Consider the following 17513-nt stretch of genomic DNA (forward strand, 5'->3'; position numbering starts at 1 on the left):
AGTTTAAATAAGGTCATAAGAGTATAGTTACAGATTGGGGTCCTTATGAAAATATACACCAGAGAGGTCACTCTCTGTCTCTGCCATGTATCACACACAGAGAGGATACTGTCTGCAAGCCAGAAAGAGAGCCCTCTCCAGAGATCTAATCAGCCAGCATCTTGACCTCAGGCTTCCCAGCCTCCAGACATGTGAGGTAATACATTTCTATTGTATAAGCCACTGAGTCTATGATATTATGTTGTGGCAGCCCAAGCCAACTAATACAGATGTTATTTTTTTGTCTTTCGCTTTCTTTCCTCTCATATTTTCCCTGAGGAAGTAAAGTTAACCAAATTAGGAAGCCAGTGTAACCAGAAGCAAGTTTTCAGCTGTTGCTCCAAATTCTATCCTGATCCTGTCCTGCATCATCATTGATTGGTTGAGCAAGAAAGATGATGCCTTTCTCACTTTGCCAATGAATGCATTTAATTTTCCTTGGTTACTACATTATTCCTGTTAACAAAGCAAATTGCTGAGGCAATCTCTTAAAGCCTTAGAGTAGAAATTCCAGGCTGATAGTTGAAAAGTTGTACTTGGTTGATTTCATAGCCTCAGCCTCTGCCATGTCTTCACACCCCATATTTCGACCAGGGAGAGGGACAGAACTGAAGGCAGTTGTCATGGTTCTTTCACCTCTCAGAATATGGAGGTGGGCATCCTGGCTGCTGCCAATCAGTTAGCCTCCCCCTACTTTCCTACACATACACCATGTTATCAACCTGCAAGTGTCAGCGAAATAAATTGTAGTACCTCTTCAGGAAAAGCTGGAGGGATCTATTATATTGCATGACTATAAGGATTATCTTATGAATTATAAAAATACAAAATGGCAATGGGGACAAACTGATTTTGTGAAATAGAAGTTTGCTTAAGTTACCCACATTCCTACATATAGTCAAATTATATTTTACAGTATATGTCAAATGTAGTTGACTGTGCCCTAGGAACACTAAATACATCAATATTTGAATTCAACCCCCCAAAATGCAAATGAATGGATACTAATGTCTATTGAAAGCACTTCATTTGCATTAAGGAAAGATGTGCTATTATATCATGGAGCATCCCCTTGCTTTTTAAAATCCACCTATTTTTAGAAAGTTTCAGAAACAGCTTTACAAAGAATATATCCCCAATGCACAAAGGAGGCAAATTAAAACAAGTTTATCAAGACCAAACATGTTTGGGCTGAATTAGTTACTGTATCGGCCTCCATTTGGTAAGATTTGTCCGTAATGTTTTCTGCCTCTAAACTCAAAAAAACTTGTCATTTTGCAATATGAAGCCTTCTAGACAGTGCTTTTTTTAAAAAAAAATCAAAAGCAAGTTTATTAAGAAAGTAAAGAATGGCTACCCCATAGGCAGAGCACTAAAATATAGTGCTTTTGGTAACATGTACAATGATTATTTGAATGTGTCCATTTATTATAATACTCTAAAAATGTCATAGGCATGAGCTTAGGTAGTCCTTCAATGATTTATTTTCATCCAAATATTGACTTTGAGTTACCTAAAGGAAAAGGTGCACAGCATTTTCTTTCATTTTTCTCTAAGTAAACTCTTACAGTTAAGTCATTCAGATTCTAAGCTTTTCAAGAGTATTTTATGATACCGTTTATTTCAATATGAGTTTTTATATCACTGTGAAAAGTCCGTATCAAATGGATGAAAAAACTACAGAATGCAAATTGTATTGAGCTAATGAAGAACAAAAAGCTTCCCTTTACCATGGTCCCAATCTTTTGCTGAAATTGGGGCAGATGCCCATTTCCTGCGAGAACTGCAAAACTGGGAACATGCAGCTGCCAGATTTTGAGTCTCCGCCATGTGTAGAACTGTTGTGTCTCTCGGGGTGGAGGTTAGAATTCTGATCCACCTTCTGCCTTCACTCCACAGAAATGTTTCCAAAGCTTTACTTGTGCTTAATGTCTAATCCTCCCACCAGAGAATTCAAGTTTGGTGTTGCTGCAGGTATTGCTCTTGATACATTCAAAGAGTTTTCCTTTGCTTGATTGTGTGTTTCAATGTAAACAGGGTTATTCTGTAGTGAAAAAAGTATATATTATTGGGAAAGAATTTAAAATGTATCTCTATGACTTTAAATACAAACTGAGCAGCTGTTTTAAACTTTAAGGAATTTGGCTTTCAGCCAAATGTTTAAGGACTTGTCTTTGGTATTAGATTCCTGGCTATAATTTTTTTTTAATTTAATAAGCACAGAAGATGCATTATCATTATGGAATAAATCATCTGTGAAATTTGATATTTTGAGCAAAACAATCCCTGAAATATAATCCTATTTTTTTAACTAGAGTAGTCTCTGAAAACAAAATCAGTTGTATTATGTCAAGCTGTACATCTAGAGATGTTGTATTTCTAAAAATCTTTGTGGACAGTGTTTTTAAATCTGTAAAAGTTTGTCAATGCCTCATATCAGTCCAGAAAATTTTAACAATTCTATTTTTCCAATATTTAAATATCTGTACATTGAAATCTAAAAATGATTTTCACATAAGCTTATGCATATGTAATAATGTAATATATTTTAATTGTCACACACGAAGTGAAAAGAGATGTTGTTTAGTGGAAAAATTGTGTACCAAAGTACCCCTTCCTTTCCTTGTAGTATATTCATTGATACTTATGCTTTTCATTTTGCTACTTAACAGCTGGACTACACAAATGAGACATAGCTAAAAGGTCTATTTGGCTTCTTATATTTAAGGAATACCAAGAGAATGCCGCAGGCAGTGTTGCCTCTGTAGAATGTGGGGTGTGATTGTCTGGTTGTGTTTTTTACCTCGTCAGCTGTGAGGACTGGGCATTCATGACAGTGGAGAATGCTGCTCTTTGCTTGTATTCTCATACTAGAAGAATAATGCTGATAACACTACCACACACAAAAGTCCCGGATTTAGTTACAGTGCTCACCAGTCTTACCTGTCCCATTATATATATTACAGTCCCAGATTTAGTTACAGTGCTCACCAGTCTTACCTGTCCTATTATATATGTTACCAAAGGACTTAGCTTTCATTTATCTCACTTAGAAGCCTTCCACAGAGGAGTAAAAACACCAGTGTCCTTTCTGTACCTAAAATTGTCAGACCTATTTATATTGGAAAGGCATTTCATTTTATTTTTCTTGTCAGAATGAGACTGAAATCTTTTATGTTACTGAGAAAGAGAGGTGCAGGATTAAACACCGTAAGATTTTCATCTAATGGCCACTAGTCTTGTTTTAACATTGAAATGTCTTTTAAAAATGAAGTGTGACAGGGAAAAAGAAGGTAAAGTGAGCATCAAGCAACAGTCAAGGCCTATCTAATCCGGATCTATGAGTTGCACAGACTTGATTAGAAAAAAATAAAGAGAAAAAATTGAAACCAAAACGAGACAGAAGTTTGACATTATGAGGAGAATACTGAGGATGGCCAATATGATTAGAAAATGAAAGAAGCAATTCCCAAAGATGCTTTATTTTCTTTATTCAGTCCAATGCAACATTAATTAATTTGCTGCTGTGTTCTGAAGATCAGGTGTTCCTTAAACAGGTAGTTATATGTTCTATTTTCTGACCCCAGAGGGCTCAGAAACGAACAGAGCGAACATAAACGGCATAACTGTCATACAATGGAACACATGCTTTGTTAGCAACATGAAGAAAAAACTATTGCACGCCACAGATAAAAATAAATTTATGTATTAATTATGTAAGAGAGCAGGGGACCAAGAAGGCTTCAAAAAGGAAGCCGCTTCTGAAATACTTTATCAGAAAACATATGGACAAGACAATACTGGACAAAGGCAAAGAGGAATTTGGAATGCTGGGTGTGCTTTTGGTAGAGATGAGGTTTTAAAGAGTAGAAATGGCTCCAAGGAAGGTTATGTCAAGACTGGCTGGGGCTAAGTTTTGAAAAGCCTTCAGTATAAAAAGGAAGTTTGGACTTTATTCTGGCAGGCCCTTAGAAACCAGAGAAACTTTTTAAGGAAGGGAATAATACGCTCAAGTTTGTGTCTTAGGAAGATAGCTGTGTAGATGGAGTCCTGAATGGATAAAAGATCCGAGGTAGCCAATATACTCCCAGATGAGAGGTTGCTGGTTGTGCTAAGGTAATTGTTGTGTCAAAGAAGAGGACATAATGAATTTGAGTGTTACCCAGGTTTATTCCAAGGAACACTAGTTCAAACTGATGTGCCTTAAAAAGAGATTTGGTAAAGTAACAACTCTGGGAAATATTGAATCGTGTTTTATGTATTTGTAGCCCGTATAAAAGACTTATGAGGTGTCAAGTAGGCTTCTTAAGTACCCTACAAATACTCATTTAATTCTTATACAAGACCCTTATAAAGTAGGTTCTATTATCATCCACATTTTACAGATGAGAAACATCTTGCCTATCCAGGATCCCCAACATTAGGAAGAGACAGAGTTGCAAAGGGAACAAGTGGCCTTTAAACTGCCAGCCCTACAGCCTCCCATTGGAATCTCTTTGGCTAAAGGGACCCTTAGTTTCATTTGCATATAAGTTGTCTGACTAGTCTTAACGATTAAAAAAAATGTTAACACTGGCATTTCTTAAACATATTGGTTCTTAGAATTTTTTTGTCCTCTACTCTTTAAAATCCCACAGAACTAATGCCCTCTGGAACCCAATGTGGGAAATAATAGAAAAAAAATAGAAATAATTCAGAAGAAAAAACAATAAATGGTGGTAACCAAAAGTCATTTAATTGTTCCATTTTAAATTATTTTAAGGTTACTTATTTTTATATTAACACAGTTACAGATTTTACAAAGAAGTATTTCATTATATCAATGTCTATAATAACCCTAATATTATTTCAATAAAGAGGAGAGGGTTGTTTCATTCTAAAATAAAAATCAGAAGAAAAAGAAAGATAAGGCCCAAAACAGAGGAATGATACCAAGCTTGTTCTTTCTAGACCCAAGCTGAAGACTTATAAGAACACCTACAATTTCCAGCTTTACTCTTTAACTTCTCCCAGTCCTGTTTTTATTATTCTCAGCTGCGTTGAGCTTTCATTCTAACGTCGCTCTGAACCTGGAAGATGACGGCTGTGTAGTTAATCAGGCTTAGTCTTTGAGGCTGGAGAGAGAGGAGTAAAAAGAAAGGGCATGTAGAAGGGTGGCTCAACATAGGATTTGAAGTTTAAAATTCCTAGGTTCAGGATTACATATTTTATCCCATTTCTTTTCTGTAACCCTGCAAAGCAAGTAGTATAATTAGCTCCATATCATAGAGGAGAAAACTGAGGTAGAGAGAGGTAAGTGGCTAGGATTTGGGAGCTGGTGACTATCTAGCATTGGCATCCTTATTTTAATAGGTAACATTTGTTGTGTCTATATTCCAGGCATTGTACAGTACTGAGTAAAATGTATGTCAAGGTACATACAAAAGCATATGCAATTTTTACAGCTCTGTGAGGTAGTCCCTATTATAATCCCCCATTTAAAAGGTGACTAAACTGAGACTTAGAAGGTTGGTAACTATCCCAGTGTCACGTAGCTAGTAAGGAATGGAATCAAAATTCTAATCAGGCAGGCTGACACCAGATTGTGTGTTCTGAACCACACAGCAAGTACTGCCAATATTTATACAGGTGACACTCAACACAGAGGAGAAGGTGTCACAGAATGGCTTATGGTATTTCTTGCCCCTCATCTAGCAGAGTGTACAGTACTTGTCCATTTACTAATCTGTCTCCTCCACCAGACTGTTGACTCCGTCAGGGTAAATACTGTACTATTTTACTGTTGTGGTATTCTGACTCCCTAGCACAATTCTTGATACGTAGAGGATTTTATGAATGATTCCACAGTGAATCAATAAATCAATGAACGATGGAATGAAGAAAGTCATGAGCAGCTACATGTGTTACTTGTAAAGCAAGGTTTAACCTGGTTGTATTAGGTTAACCTCCTGGGTTGTGCAGCCCCTCGAGAAGCTGCTCCCTTCATCCCGACTCCACCTCACTGTGCCTCAGCTCCACAATCTGGTGCCCAGTTCCTGCAGCAGTAGGGGAAATTCCTGCCCAAACAGAGGCCCCAGTCTTTCCCTTTTCTCCCCCCATTCTGCTTAGCCCATGGAGCAGTGGAAATTTCCACCCATTGTAATCCTTATATTTTGTAATATATTTTCATATAAGTTATCACATTTGATTTTTATAGCAATTCTGTGTGGTAGGCAGGGTATTTTTATTTTCTCTCCAGAACTCAGGGGAGAAATTTTCAGTGAGTGGCTGAGTGGCAAATCCAGTTCTCTTGTAGCTCCATAACTTCCCCGGTGAACAAGTACAAGTATGTAACTGCTCCATTGCATAACCTGGGTTAAACTACTCTCAGGCGTGACTTCTGCAACTGAGTCAATTAAGAGACACACGAAAGCAGGCTTTAAACATTTCCCACCAGCAGATGACTTTTAAAGGAACTTTCTTCACAAATACACATGGACCAATTTTGCTAGGTTGTAGTTTGAACTTGTTAACACACAAGTGAATCATCAAACTGATCCTGCACTGAAACTATTGTTCCAGGAAAGTAGGCCAAAGAGTAGCACTGCATTTGAACAAATATATAAGTAGTGTGTGTTCAGGAGGCAGCAGAATGTCATGATTAATCGCATAGACTCTGAACCCAGAAGGACTAGTTCAAATACTAGTTCTTCCATTTTACAACTGTGTTATCTTGATTCCGTTGCTTAACATCTCTGGGCTTTAATTCCTTCATCTGTTAAAAGTAATACTGTTAGTACATATCACACAGGCTTGCTGAGACAACCGCATGAGTTAATATATTTATATAGTGCCAACCACACAGTAGGCACTATGTAAATGTATGTATGAATATTATTTTTATAATATGTCTTTGCAAAAACTTTGAAGAACATTAGAAGGGCTTGATAAAAATATTGGCGTTTTTATCTTCTCTAAAAGTTTAAAAAAACAAATGTGTACAAAAAAGTCACAGAGAGGTCTCATTGTCAGTTTTACCCTGGTAAAGACACTAAATGGCCTTATTTGCTTTCTCCTCATTGAGAAGCTCTAATAAGTTTGATCAGCTTTCCCTCTCCCACCCCCTGCTTTGTAGTAGAAGTTAAAAAAAAAAAAAAAATCCTCCTCCCTTAACTGCTTTAACATTTAACAGTCACCAAGAGAAACTGTTCCATCATGATGTCTTCCAAGTTAGTGCACTGAAACAAATTCAGCCTGTTTAATCGTATGGCATCAGGCAATGCTGAAAATGCAATTTGTTGTGAAATTTGTTTTTGCATTTGCTATTAGAAGCCAAGTGTTCAGCTCTTTTGCAGCTTTCCACTGGACCTTATCGGGGAACACACTAGCTGGAGGGCATCTGGAGCGCTGATCACTCAGAGGGAAACTGAACAGCTGTGTTTTTGACAGCTGGAGCGGGCCTGATGTCCATCAACAAATATCCCAGATACCTTGCACTTCTCATTAGTTAGTAGGGGGTAGGCAACTCTCTGTTGGTTTGGGAATGAGAATTCTTCCATGGTTACTATCTTGTTTGGGTGTTGGAGGATGGATGTTAAGCACTGGAACATGTTTACATTTATCTATTGTTCCACCAAATATTTGCTATCATTCTTATTATCATACCCAGTAAGACAAAAAAGATGAAGATATTCTAGAAAAGTGAGCAAATAAAAGTACAAACAAGAAAAACTGCACAAAAAACAAAGCCGAACAAGGGAAAAGGAGACCCTCAGAATCGGCTGCATTTTTCCTGCTTGTTTATTGTCAGAGAGAGATGATAGATAAATATTTTAATCAAAAGGAATGCTGTGAAGGGATGAATAATCAGCTCTTCTTTAGTGTCCTTTAGCACCTCACTTTCATCTCACATGAAAGTGTCTCATGTGAATGTGAACTTATTATTCAGGGCCACTGTTTGATGCTAACTGTGCCTTTTGCATAATGTGTCTGTATATTTGAATACAAACTGACTAAAATTTATACCTTTATAAAGCTGTAATAAATATAACCGATTCTCAAATGAGGTGGACCTAACCAATGGTTGCCTATTATCAAAAACACAAACAAAGAGGAAAACAGGGCATTTGATTTTTCAAGTGCGTTTTTAAATGAAATGATTTTATTTAATTAAAATGTATTGCATTTAGCAAAGAATACTTTCACATACCCATAACTGTGCACAAATAACAGAGTAACACTGTGATTTGTGTAAACTTTCGTTGATGTCTACGCATCAAATGGAAAAAATCTTTCCTGTTGTCCCCAAACCACAAGGCTTCTCAAAGCCCCCTATAGTCCCAACTCTTCTAACTTAATGATACTTTAAAGTATTTACGCCTCTCAGTTAATGAGTTCAGCTAAAGTGATGTAAAGTCAGTTCTTTGTAACAAGATCTTGAAACAGAATCTGAAACCACTGAATATAGTAGTATATAAAAGCACCTTGAGAAGCTATGAGTTAGAACTTTCACGTAAGAGCCTATTTTGGGATTTGATGTGCATTGTTTCAACTTCATTTAATAAGTAATCGTGTTATAATTAAAATTTTAATCACCATATTACTTTTAACCTGACCCAAAAAAAACAGGTCACAGTTATGGGAGTTAGAATCTATAGAATCTTATGGAACTCTAGGCTAATTCCATAAGTTACAGCGATAAACCAAAGTCACAGGAGGTCAAATGACCTCAAGTCACATACTGTAGAAGGAAACCCAGATCTACCTCCTAATCCCTTGTTTTTTTCACCTCACACATTGCAAAGTAGAAACTATGTAATGGTTGAAATGCGTCACACAAGAGTGACACACCAACTGTTCTCTCAGTAGGAATCATCTTGAGTCCAATAACCCATATCTGCATTAGTTCCTTAAATGATAATCAAAACATACTCATTAAGTCTGTGAATGGCCTTGGCTGTATGTGCAAAATACTTCTATCTCAACATGCCGGGTTTCTTGCTCTCTCTTCTGTTTTTCTCCCAGCTTTCTATTGACTGGCTGTGTAGGGTATTTTTAAAATGCAGTAAGCAAGCAGTTAAAACACGTTAATTTTCTTGGTTGCTCAACGGATTTGACCAAAGTGCTTTTGCAGTAATATACAATTAATAGCGTTAAAATCACAAGTTATAAGCAGACTGACTAAATAGTGAGGAGGCAACAACAGGAATGTGTAGAGAGTAGTTGGAAGAAGCTAAAAACTCACTTAAAAAAACTGTTTCAGCATAGGGAAAAATCACAGAGGCCTAGGGGTGGCAGGAGACATTCGATGTGTATTAGTGATATTATTGTTATTTTCCTTAGTCTTATGGCAATAATTTAAGGCTGTTGTCAAATTTAAATCTGTTTTCAGATGTGCTAATAGAACATTTTAAACAATGAAAAACATTACCTAAGAACATAGAATCCACCAATGAATAGTGATGGATATCATAAACTACAAACATCTTTATCCCTCTCAGTGGTGGGTATTTCCCATACAAAACACTAAAATAATTATTCTGTTTCCAGGCAAAATCCAGTTTTGATGCTATCGTTCTTATAAAGAATCAGAATTGATGAGTATATTCAACAAACAAAAAATGTTTGCTTCTAAAATTTTATGTTCATTAAACTTGGGGAGACAGCATAGATCACTAAAAAGACTGCAGATATTAAAATTTTCTAGAGCTGGTTTCAAATCTTGGCTGGCTGCAACACTGAAACAGTTGTGTAACCTGGGCTAAGTTACTCAGCCTGGCTGAAAATAAAGTTCTTTAATTTCAAAATGAAAAAAAAAAATAGTACCGGTTTCTTAGACTATTTATGAAGATTAAATGACATAATATGTGCAAAGCACAATAAAGGGCCTTTGACAAAGTCAATACCAAAAATTTGATGGTTATTGTTATTCTCTTAAACATGTTACATGTAATTGTTTATTAAGGATCTAATTGTTAAGGCTCTTTGGTATATGTCAAATATTTTGTAGCTGAAAGATCTTGTAATTTAACTTCTTAATGTCATTGAGAAGAAAGCTTAGCTCGTGTGTGTGTGTGTGTGTGTGTGTGTGTGTGAATGTGTGTGCGTGCTGGGGGAGAGGAAGGAAGGAAGGAAAACCAGTGATGAAATCTAATATTTATACAATACTTAAAAAATCTGCCCAACACTCTTCTAATTGCTTTACATACATTAACTCCTATATTCCTAATGAGAAACGTAGGACACAAGACCTATTATCACTCTCATTTTAAAGATGAGTATACTGAGGTTTTAAAAAAGGTAATATGGCTGAGGTCTCAGAGCCAATAAATAACTAGGCTATGTTTGAGTTGACACAATTGAGCTTCAGAGTCTGTATGATTAAATACCAGGCAATACAGACCTTTATAAGTAAATATGAAAAGAGACATAGATGGGTCTGTATGTGTGGCTTACATATGACTGTGGAGAAAAATGCCAGAATGTACTCCAACACAAACATACACACACACACACACACACACACTCACACACATGTATTGCCTTGATATTTGCAAGGACAAAAACTAATGCTATTTAAGCAAACATTATTAAGGAATTATGTTTATGTTTATTCTCAACTTCCAAAGAGAGGAAGAAAAATAAGAAATTTCAGAAAAATAAAAATAATAATTAAGGAATAGGAAAATAGAACCTATGAGAAGTGATTTTTAAAAGCCTGGTTTCTATTGAAGAGAAAAAAAAAGGAAACAAAATTAACCACTTGTGCATATTGAAACTAAAGATACATTTGTGCGAGGAGCAAAATTAGTAAGTTCACGAGAAAAAAAAAAGTTGCCTTTGTTTCCTGGCCAAAGAAAAATGAGATATTTAGGATGTGGCAACTTATTTGTATGTGGCAAACATCTGGCACATGTATGTGGCATGTGGCATGTGGCAAGTCATTTGTATGAAAGTAATAATCCAAATAAATTCCAGAAACATTCGCAAGTGTTCTCAAGCAAAAAAATGGTAAGAGATGTTTTAAATATGATTCAAAATAAGCCAGGAAGGAGAAAAGTAGAACTAACTTTATAGTAAAGTTCGAAAGTAATGTTTTTTGATGAAAACAAGAAAACAAAGTAGTAGGCATTAAAATAAATTATTTAAATGTTTCATGGCAAATTAAGAAATTTTCAAATCCCAAAGTATCTTTGGAATGGAAAAGTTAAATTTTGAAACCAAATGTGGAAAACACAGTGATTCTCAGTACTGTTATACATATGGATGAAACTCACCTGTTGTATATATTTTAATACCCAATTCTTGAGTTTCAGATTCGTTTTGGAGAGTTACAGCCAATTCATTATTTGTGGAGATAATTCTCTATAGATCTTTTGCATTTCTGCACGTCTAGTGAGCAGAGATGCTGGCTGTCTTTTCCAGACTTTTCAAGGCTGTGAGGAGCTTTGGAGGATAGAAATTGTTTGTTTCTCTGGAGCAAAGGCAGGTATTTTACTGTTCAGTAAAATAATGAAAACATTTTCTGCTGGGGCAAAGGTTGGAAAGGGTCATTATAAAAGATTTGTGCTCCCTTAGCTTAGGACACAAATCTACTGAGTGATAATCATCTATCTGGGCCCTTCTGCATCACCCCATGGGATCTGAGTTTAGGAGGAACCAATGAAAATATGCTGAAGCTCATGCTGCTTGCTCTGCTGAGAGTAATAAAGTGCTTTGTATCTGACCCAGGAGTTTCATATCTTCTGTCAGCATCCATGAAACCATGGTAGGCTAACTTACTAATTGCAAGTAGGGTAAAATTTCAGACAGGATGTATATTTTTAAATGTTGTCTATTGAAAATTTTAAACACTTATAAAAATCAACAGAATAGTATAATGAATTCTTTCTAAGGTCATCGCCCACTTCAACAATAATCAACTCATGAACAGTCTGGTTTATTTATAGTCCTGTCTCATTTTCAACCATCCCCTACAAAATAGTAGTATTTCGAAGCAAATTCCAGACATCATATCATTTGATACACAAATATTTCAGTAGATATCTCTAAGATGTAAAAAATATGCCACAATACCATTAATTAATACACCCAACATTAATTAACAATAATTCTTTAATGCACCAAAAATACTGGTCCATCTCTAATTTCCTTTTTTTTTTTTTTTTTTTTTTTTTTTTGAGATGGAGTCTCACTCTGCCGCCCAGGCTGGAGTGCAGTGGCGCGATCTTGGCTCACTGCAAGCTCCGCCTCCCGGGTTCACGCCATTCTCCTGCCTCAGCCTCTCCGAGTAGCTGGGACTACAGGCACCCGCCACCACGCCCGGCTAATTTTTTTGTATTTTTAGTAGAGACGGGGTTTCACCGTGGTCTCGATCTCCTGACCTCGTGATCTGCCCGCCTCGGCCTCCCAAAGTGCTGGGATTACAAGCGTGAGCCACCGCGCCCGGCCGCTCTAATTTTCAATTACCTTATAATGTCTTTAACAAATTACTTGTATCTGAATCCAGATGAACTCAACACAGTGAGGCTGATTGATATTTCCCTCTTCTGATCTCTAGGTTCTGCCTCTAATTTTTCTTTCTTTGCAATTTATTTACTGAGGAAACACAGGTGTTTGACCCACAGTCTGAATTTTGTTCATTGCTTAACAATAGTGTCTTTTAATATATATTTCTATCTTCTCTGTTTTCTACAAATTGCTAATTAGGAATAGAGGCTTAGTAAGATTCAGATCTCTTTACCCCCTTGAAACTACATCATTGGTGGGAGTATATTCTTTCGAGTTATATTGTCAGCCAGTCGCGGTGGCTCAAGCCTGTAATCCCAGCACTTTGGGAGGCCAAGGCGGGCGGATCACGAGGTCAGGAGATCGAGACCATCCTGGCGAACACGCTGAAACCCTGTCTGTACTAAAAGCACAAAAAGATTAGCCGGGCGTGTTGGCGGGCGCCTGTGGTCCCAGCTACTCGGGAGGCTGAGGCAGGAGAATGACGTTGAACCCGGGAAGCGGAGCTTGCAGTGAGCTGAGATTGCGCCACTGTACTCCAGCCTGGGCGACAGAGCGAGACTCTGTCTCAGAAAAAAAAAAAAAAAAAAAAAAAGAGTTATGTTGTCTCTGGATTTCTTTTTTCTTTGTAGTTTGAGACCATTGATGCTTAACTTTTAGATTCATTAATTCATTAGTGTCTACAAACTAATGATATTCCAATTTTATCATATCTTCTTTATTTCTTTCTACATAGAGAAACTATCCCTAAATACTAATTGGTTCATTTAAGACAGATAGGAAAAACGCTTGGTATGTTCCCCTTATTTTCTATTCTTGAGAAGAATTTTAAAGATTATTAAATTTAGTTTGATAAATATTTAAATATTAACATAGTTACAAAGTAAACTCTACAAAGCAAAATACCAAATAAAGGGAACATATCAGATATTTATCTTATCCCCTCCATATGAATTAAAATGTGAAGATAAGTCTTAACTTTCATTTATTTATTTTGTATCCTATACCCTCACCTCTCTTTAGAAACAACTTTTAAAAACCAGATTTATGGTTTGTCCTCCAAGGTGTTTTTTTAAAAAATATAAGCAGATGGCCGGGCATGGTGGCTCACGCCTGTAATCCCAGTACTTTGGGAGGCCGAGGCGGGCATATCACAAGGTCAGGAGATCGAGACTATCCTGGCTAACATGGTGAAACCCCGTCTCTACTAAAAATACAAAAACTTAGCTGGGCGTGGTGGTGGGCGCCTGTAGTCCCAGCTACTTGGGAGGCTGAGGCAGGAGAATGGCATGAACCCGGGAGGCGGAGCTTGCAGTGAGCCGAGATGGCACCACTGCACTCCAGACTGGGAAAGAGAGTGAAACTCTGTCTCAAAAAAAAAAAAAAAAAAAAAAGCAGATATATACGAAGAATAGCCATACCACCTTTTTTCTTAGAAAAATAATGACATACTATGTATTTGTCTCTTCCTTTCCTTTTTCACTAAAAGATATACTATGAAGATTGCTCATGGAGTATGTAGAGATATTTCTCATTCCTTTTTGCAGTCATGGTTCTCTATTATATGGATGCACCGTAATTTATTCAACCAACCTCCCATTGATGGAAATTTGAGTTGTTTCAACTCTTTTACTATGACAAATAGTCTTACATTTAACAGCTTTGAGCAAATATTGTTAAGTATTTTTGGGAGCATATTTTTGCAATACATTACTGGAATTAGCATTTCTAGGTCAAAGGGTAAATGCACATTTAATTTGGCTAGATGGTGCCAAATTATCCTCTGTAGTAATTGCACCATTTTTCATACCTACCAGCAATGTAAGACAGAGCATGTTTCTCCACAAAGTTGATTTTTACAAAACTCAACCAGTGCTGTATGTTGTCAGATTTTGGGGGTTTTGTCAGTCTAATAGCTTTAGTTTATATTTTTATTTGGCTTTTTTTTCTTTGAATTGTTTCCCTAACTAATTTGTCTATCGTATGATTGATTTTTTTTTCTATTTTTAGAAGCTCTTTGTATTTTAGAGAAAGGCAGTTCAATTACTGACTTCTCTCAAAGTAACATCTGCATCCCGACTTCTGTGTGTAACTTAATGCTCCTATGTCCAACTATCTACTCCCTGTCTCCATGTGGTTGTCTGTTAAATATCTAATATTTAAAAGTTCAAAATGAAACTACTGCTTTCTCGCCACAAACCAACTCTTCTCTCCTAGATTCCCCCTACTCAGTTACAGCAAGTCCATCATTCTAGGTTTTTCAGACCAAAAAGCTTAATAGTTAAACTTGACTTCTTGTTTTTTCAGTCACCACATGGGCTCCATCAGCAATTTTTACTAGCTCTACTTTCAAAATAAATCCAGAATCTTCTCCTCAAATCCATTACTTCTACTCTGATTTGAGTCCCTATTATTTTCCACCTGGATTATTACAATAGCTGTGTATTAGTCAGGGTTCTCTAGAGGGACAGCACTAATAGGACAGATGTATATAAGAAAGGGGGTTTATTAAGGAGTATTGACTCACACAATCACAACGTGAAGTCCCACAGTAGGCCGTCTGCAAGCTGAGAAGAAAGGTTGCCAGTCTGAATCCCAAAACCTCAAAAGTAGGGAAGCCAACAGTGCAGCCCTCAGTCTGTGGCCCAAGGCCCAAGAGCCAGTGGAAAGTCACTGGTGTAAGTCCAAGGGTCGAAAAGCTAAAGAACTTGGAGTCTGATGTTCAAGGGCAGCAGGTATCCAACACGAAAGACAGATGAAGGCCGGAAGACTCAGCAAGTCTGCTCTTTCCAACTTCTTTTGTCTGCTTTATTCTAGCCACACTGGCTGGCAGCTGATTAGATGGTGCCCACCCAGATTGAGGGTGAGTCTGCCTCTCCTAGTCCACTGACTCACGTTAATCTCTTTTGGCAACACCCTCACAGACACACCCAAGAACAATACTTTGTATCCTTCAGTCCAACCAAGCTGACACTCAGTATTATCCATCACAACCCTCCTAACTGATTTCTCTTGCCTCCCCCAACTCTCACCCCAGTATAGTTTTCACATAATTGCCAGTGTGTTCTTTAAAAAACATGTTACATCATGTCATGCCTTTACGCACAACCCTCCAGTGTTCCTCCTCTTGTAAAACTGAATGTCTTTTGAATGGTCTATAAAGCTGTATGTCATCTCCCACCACCCTCCATCATTACTTCTCTGACCTCAGCTTCCATTCCCTTCCCTATCACTCACTCAGCCCCAGCAACACTGGTCACCTTGTTCTTTGAGCAAACTCCTCTTGTTCTAGGAGCAAGGCTTCTAATTTGCCAACCTCTAAAATGCTCTAAAAGCTATCTAGAATACTCTTCCCCCAATTATCTCCCTAACTCACTTCCTCATTTTCTTCTCTGTGCTTGTAGTGGCAACAATTAAGTCACTTAAGCCTTCTCTTAAAACCCAAGATAAAATAACCCCGCCCTCTGCCACACTCACTACCCCCCTGCATCATGCTCTCCCCTTCAAGTCACTTAATGACAAACTGAAATAATGATTTGTTAATTGTGTTACTGCGTCTTGCTTCCACCTGAGACTAACCATGAGGAGGTGACATTATTAAGTTAACTGCTGCACGTACAATCTTCTAGGGCAGTACCTGGAACAAAGTAGGCATTCTACATATTTTTATAAATGGGTGAATGAGTAAAAGAATGGATAAATAGATAATTGTACTGTATTGACTTGGCAATTACAGCAGACAGAGATATCTGAGTACAAGCAAAATAATAAAAACTAAAAGCCACAAAAAAGGTATAAAGTGTATGCTTAGTGCTAAGAAAACTTTGCTCAATGTCATTTTAGATAATGCAAAGAAAGAAGACTCTCTTAATGATGCTTTGTTTTTCAGGTTTCTGTGGGAAAATGTTTTGAATTTTGGCATAGTTTTATGGTTTCTTTTGGGTCTGTATTATTATTATTATCTAGAAGTAATTGAGCATGAAACCTAAGCAACGCATTACCATATGTTTATAATTAGATATACATGATCATGCTCCATGCCCATCGAGAATATGAAGTGGAAGCCAATGTGTAGTTAACTGTGAACTGGTGAAGTACTTAGTTCATATTTACAGTATTATATGATTAGAAAAAAGACCCTGGTTTAAGTTGTCTGAATTAAATGTGTTTACTTAATGTTTCAACACGAATACAAAACTTGATTGGAATTCACTTGAAAACAACAAGGATTCTTCCTACCTGCTGTTTCTTAGTTAAGAAAAGATTCAAATTCAAGAAGAATTTTTTTTAAAATAAGTGATTTATTATTTCACTGGTTCTAAATTACTGTAAGCAAAGCGTCAGATTAGTAATGTGTTTAATATAGTTATTAAATTCCCATTAGATTAAATTGCCACCCCTAGAGATCCACAAAGCTACTATGAATTAATCTGCATTCTTCAATAGTCACACGCTTCACCTTTTCTTTAATGCCACAGATACTTGAGGAAGTATATCCTAACTCCAAGAACAATAAGTCATCTTATGAACTCTGAAATTCTTAGTTCTGCATATTGTTTTGTGATAATTTGAGACATTTATAAATGGTTCTGATACGTTTCTTTTGGTCATTTTTAATATACAATATAATAGCACAATTTCCAGTAAATCTATGTCAAAAGCCATTTTTACTAGGCTGTACAGAGCAAAATCTATTCACTATTTATGTTCTTTTCAGTTGCATTTAACAGGACCATCAATTTAAAACCATCATTGAATTGACTGGTTTAATATTTGTTTTAAATATCTTACGTAAATACAATGTAAACATTTCATCTGTGAGTCTTCCAAAATTAAGCCAAAGTTATATAGAGTACTCTATAGTTGGAAGCAAAAGACTCGTGAGTGTTCCTTTAAAAGTTGAGAACACAGTAATGCTTAGAGGCTAGGAAACTCTGTAAAGTGTCTGAGCTAGGCTTTATCCAAACATGACTGGATTAAACTAGCTG

General features: G+C 36.7%; 1 protein-coding gene and 1 long non-coding RNA gene across 14 annotated transcripts in view; one reads left to right on the forward strand and one right to left on the reverse strand.

Annotated features, from left to right (window-relative positions):
- The window catches only part of PTPRD (protein tyrosine phosphatase receptor type D), a 2314079-nt gene that overhangs the window by 1389804 nt on the left and 906762 nt on the right, over positions 1–17513 (forward strand). The gene's annotated exons all lie outside the window — the stretch shown is intronic.
- LOC134731469 (uncharacterized) lies at positions 1343–15933 on the reverse strand. The gene is made up of 2 exons (XR_010113769.1): positions 15053–15933; positions 1343–2083 (listed from the first exon to the last, which is right to left on the reverse strand). It is a non-coding gene; the product is annotated as an uncharacterized lncRNA (long non-coding RNA).

The sequence above is a fragment of the Symphalangus syndactylus genome, chromosome 9 (assembly GCF_028878055.3).
Source record: "Symphalangus syndactylus isolate Jambi chromosome 9, NHGRI_mSymSyn1-v2.1_pri, whole genome shotgun sequence".
NCBI classification, from domain to species: Eukaryota; Metazoa; Chordata; class Mammalia; order Primates; family Hylobatidae; genus Symphalangus; species Symphalangus syndactylus.